The 5,321-nt window shown below is 39.1% G+C and overlaps 1 gene segment (V, D, J or C); it reads right to left on the reverse strand.

Moving 5' to 3' along the window:
* Positions 1-576: 576 nt before the first annotated feature.
* On the reverse strand, positions 577-2,969 carry LOC311505996 (T-cell receptor beta-2 chain C region-like). The segment is given in 5 exons: positions 2,155-2,969; positions 1,323-1,664; positions 1,205-1,231; positions 1,011-1,117; positions 577-885 (listed from the first exon to the last, which is right to left on the reverse strand).
* Between the last annotated feature and the right edge of the window lie 2,352 nt (positions 2,970-5,321).

The raw sequence follows: 5,321 nt of genomic DNA on the forward strand, positions 1-5,321 counted from the left end.
CTGTGAGCCGGAGGTTGTGGTGAAAGTGGAAGGTTTTTCTCTGCACAGAGAGCGAGCTGCAGGCTGCTCTGTGACCACATCCTCTGCCTCCAAGCTGCCTCGTCTTCCTCGCCAACGACTGCTGTGACCTTCTTCTGTGCACGGATGAGAACGCTCGCTTCCTGATATTACTGTGGTAGATTCACACTCTCAAATTTACTTTCCTGCTGCTATTGTTTCATGCACACAATAAATATGAACAGATGAAGGTTTTCTTATCTGTGCATAGTGATAAAACGGGACCCAACCCGGATTAGCACCCTTAAATAGAGTGAATATGGTTTATCAGATTTAAGTAATCAAGAAAAGACATTTAAAAGACACCTTTAAGTCTGTTTACTGGAAAATGTTACACCTTGAATGAACCAGCATGTGAAGTTTTGCCGAGCTGAGCTGTTTCGACACAATGTGGGAGAGAAAAGAAACCGATTTCTCAGAACAGAGGCAGATAAATGAGCTGCTAAAAATAAAATCTGCGGAAAAAGTGATGTTGGGTGTAGGAAGACATGATGAGAGCAGAGAGGAGGGAGGCACTGATACTCTGACAAACATTTATTGAGAAGAAAATGAAGCATTACAGTAACTGGAAACGGTTTTAAAACAAAAACAAAAACAGATACGGATGCAAGAAAGATTCAGTCATATTTCCGTAGAAGTCACACATAAACTTTCGTACCTAGAATTGAACCGTTTCTCTAACTGTAGCATGGTTATACTGGCTCATTTATATGTGAATGCAAAGCTGCTGCAAAACACGTTATTTACAGAATCCGACGTCCTCCATCTCCTGGTGATTTGTTCAAGACCTCGGCCCAGCTCTCAGCAGTTTTTTTTTCCCACAGAACTCTGCAACACACAGAAGGAGACTCAATGCCACGACACACGTATGCTTACTTATATCTCCAAATAAGGTGATCAAAAGTAAGTTTGCAAGTGGGGCAAATGTCTGAAGCTCAACACGTTCCACAAACCTGGAGCTTCCACACCAAAAACGTGACAAAGGCTCCGTAGATGCAGCTCTTGACGATGAAGACCCCGTAGCAGAGTTTGCCGTTCTGAGAGACCTTCAAAAACTTTCCTGCAGAAAGAGGACATATTCAGTGTGATTTGTGGAGGTGGATTGTTGGTGAAGATAAGACTTGAATAGTGTAAATCGTGTATTTACCTCTTGTTATGCCCAATCTTGTTTTAGCTGATAGGAAAATAAATTAGATTAGATGAAGAAGATTGATTTATTTTTTTTTAAAACACACAAAGATTCACTCATTTCTAAAATAACCCACCTCGAACACCATCAATTGTATCTTCATGCTGGCTGTAGTCTGTTCCGTTGTAGAAGCTGACAATACACTTGAATACATTGTTTGGTTTTTCCCAGTCTGTGCCGTTGACCCTCAGCCTGCTGGTGATTCTGTAGTACTTTCCGTACTTCTGAGCATAGTTGTCCGTCGCCACCCCGTTGTTGGTGTCGTTCCCATTGATCTGCCAGGACATGGTGACATGGTCTGGGTAGAAACCAGAGGCCACACAAACGAGGGTCTTCTTAAGTACTTTATCTTTTTTGTTCGTGCACTCCTTTCGTGACGGCTCGAGTATTTTGACTTCTGGTTCGGTGACTTCATGTTCTACAAGGACAAAAGACACAAAACTCACTGTCACTATGATAAAACTAGAAAATGCACATCTCAGTAAGAGGATTAAGACACAACATGACCATTACAGATTACACCACTCATATCCATCTTTTTTTTTTTATGAGGCTGTTGCAGCGATCTTACCAAGAACCGTTAGTCTGGTTCCCTCTCCAAAATAAGCAGGTTAAAAGCCAGAGCACACTGCAGACCCGCGTGTAAAAAACGTCATGACTTATTTGCTGCTTTTTACCCTCTTTACATGTGTCCCAGTGCAGTGTTGGCTCTTCACAGCCTTAAGATAACTAATTAATAGATAAATTCATCCCATTAAAATGGATTTTACCCGTTCTGCAGCATCTTTAACTCTCTGAATAAAAAACTAATTATTAACAATGCAGATTTAGCACAACGGAAGCTCATATAAGAAACATTATTACATGTGATTTTAAAAAAAAAATAAAAATTTTAAGCCTTTTCTTACCTAAAACCATCAGTTTGGTGCCACTGCCAAAGTAAGCAGGGTCGTAGTTGTACACACTGATACACGGCTGCAGAAAAATCTGCTCAAGCCTTCAGCCCTGACTCTGACTCTCTGTGCTCTTTCTTTTTTTATTTTAAGATAATCTAAACACCTTTTTGCACAAAAAAGCACATGCACATTAAATCTTATCTTGATGATATTAAACCGTGGATTCTTTTCCATTTAAAATTCAAGAGTCGTAATCAGAGTAGTATTTCTGCAGATTGTTTAGTGTTTACTGTCTTACCTAAAACGGTGAGTCTAGTTCCAGCTCCAAAGTGTGCCTCTGACTGGAAACTCACAGCGTTTCATGGAGCTGATAAGAACTGACTGTGAGACTAATGATCTGGGCGTTAAGCCAGATGTCTTAGAGTTGCACTACTTTTACTGAAAGGCATTGACGGCACTTGAGTTTACTGGAACAAACCAATTCATGCATTACAGTTTTTATTTATTTATGCACTACCAATCTCATGAAATATACATTATGTCTTGTCTTTTTAACTGTCGCCTTTAATCTCTATTTACAAATGACAAGGAGAGACTGAGATCAGATTATTTTGTTTGCAGGTTTTCTTACCTAAAACAGTGAGTTTAGTTCCAGCTCCAAAGTAAGCCTCGTTATAGGAACACAGAGACTTTCAACCGTGACAAAACCTCTTCCTGCAGCCTCTCTTTATCTGTGCCACTTAGAAATTATTCCTCTCTTTGACATGTTTTAGGTGAGACTTTAAGCAGCTTCAAAATCAGCCCTGAGCAATAAATGGATTAACTTTAAAATGTTTTCTTACCTAGAACCGTTAATTTTGTTCCTCCACCAAAGTGAGCCTCTGACGTGCCATAAGCACAGTGAACAGATCAGTGCTCAAAAGATTCTGCTTCTACTTTGCTTCTTTGTTTTCTAGCGTTCCCTTAAATTTAAAACCAACAGCTGTTCATCTGTAGTCGGTTACATGCATTTAGATTGATCAAAACCAAATACATTCAGCTCAGTGAGCATCTTGTTACAGGGTTTTACGTGTATTCGTTTGCTGTAAGTGGATTCATGAGAATTTTGCTGCTTTACTCACCAAGAACAGTCAGTTTAGTTCCCTGGCCAAAATAAGCTTCATACTTACAGAGTGTCTGAGCTTCACAACAAAAAGCCCTGAGCTGAAACTATGATAAGTTTATTAAAGAATGACTCCGGGTAGAAAGATTTTTGGATTTGTTCTGGCTTCTTTTCTCAGACATTTATTTTTCTTACTTACTGTTTCTTACCTATAACAGTTAATTTAGTTCCTCCACCGAAGTAAGCTTCAGAACCAGAGTCACAGTGAATTTAGTCAGTGCTCAAAACACACCAAGATGCTGCTTCTACTTCTTCAGGTTTGTTGTGTTGTTATCTGGTTTTTAGAAGCTTGATGCAACATTTCTTTTATCCATACAAAGCCCCTTGTTAACTTATTTTTCAGCGTGTGATTTAAAGAGAATTCATTTTGAGCTCATACTCACCAAGAACAGTCAGTTTTGTCCCCTGCCCGAAATAAGCTTCATAACTGGCACAGCGCTTCAGCTTCATATCAAAAAGTCCTGAGCTGAACTTAAACTATGAAAACCCAAAATGTGTTCTGATACTTTAAGCATCGTTCCAGTCACAAATCCTGTTCTACTTTTTAGGTTTGAATAAATCTTAACTTACCCAAAACCGTCAGTTTGGTTCCTTTTCCAAAGTAAGCTTCGTTGACATTGTCACAGTGGAAACATACCGAGCATGAAACTCATGCTTTACCATCATTAACACTATTTACAAGCCTACTGCTGTGAACTGAATACTAAAACTCTAATTACTCAAAATTAACATTATTAAAGTGAAATATTTACCTAAAACAGTCAGTTTGGTGCCTTGTCCAAAGTAAGCAGGATCAGTGGTGGTCACAGTGAAAAGCTACGGAGCATGAAACTCCTTCTCTGACTGAATTTGTATTTTTACTGAAGTAAAAACGTGGTATTAACGTGAAATATTTACCTAAAACCGTCAGTTTGGTTCCTTGTCCAAAGTAAGCAGGCTCGCCGTAGCTCACAGTGCTTTCAGTTCAGCTCAATATTTCAGCTAATTAGGATTTTGAAGGTTTGACCTTCACTTTCACAACAACATCTCTATGTTTTCAAGTCTAATAAAGTGAGCTGAATTATGAGCTTTTGACCAAAGTAACTTTATCAAGATATAGTAATGACATAGAAATGACATATTTACCTAAAACAGTCAGTTTGGTTCCTTGTCCAAAGTAAGCAGGCTCAGTGTAGCTCACAGTGCTTTCAGTTCAGCTCAATATTTTAGCTTTAGACTTGAAGGTTTGTCCTTCACTTTCACACCATTATCTCCATGTTTTCAAGTCTAATGCTGGGAACTGAATTATGAGCTTTCAACCAAAGTTACTTTATCAAAATATGGTAATTAAAGTGACATATTTACCTAAAACCGTCAGTTTGGTTCCTTGGCCGAAGTAAGCAGGATCATTGTAGTTCACAGTGCTCTGACTTCAGCTCAATACTTATATTTTTACATCACTATAGATCTTTCCTTCACTTTTCTACCAACATTTCCATCATTTCAAGTCCAATGCAGTGAAGTGAAGTTGTTAGAGCTCCAACTTACCCAAAACAGTGAGTTTTGTTCCTTTTCCAAAGTAAGCTTCAGATCCAGTGTCACACTGAAAGCCTCCTCTACCAAAAAGCCCCAAAACTCTCCATAATCCTTCTTTTCAGACGAAGTAAATGAATCCAGAGAATAAAGACGGTTTAGACACACAGGGTGAACTTTATCACGTCCCAGTTAGTTTTGTTTGTGTCAGTGTGACTTCAAGAAGAATCCAAACGCTCCTCGTGTCAATTAGAAGTTTTTTTTAAACTTTTTTTCCAGATAAAAATCTTTGTCTAAATCTACTTTTCTCTGTCAAAGTGTCCCACCGTCCTGCACACCTTCAGATTATTCATTTTCTGCTCTAAAAAGCGTCCCAAGCCGCATGCAGCCCTCTACACAATGGAAGTTAATGGGAGGAGGTTTTTGTACGGCGGCTCTATTGGATTGTATCACCGTGGCCCCCTGTCCCCACGGTGAAAAAGCATCACACAAAAACCTCGTGCCT

Source organism: Chelon labrosus, assembly GCF_963514085.1.
Source record: "Chelon labrosus genome assembly, chromosome: 20".
NCBI classification, from domain to species: domain Eukaryota; kingdom Metazoa; phylum Chordata; class Actinopteri; order Mugiliformes; family Mugilidae; genus Chelon; species Chelon labrosus.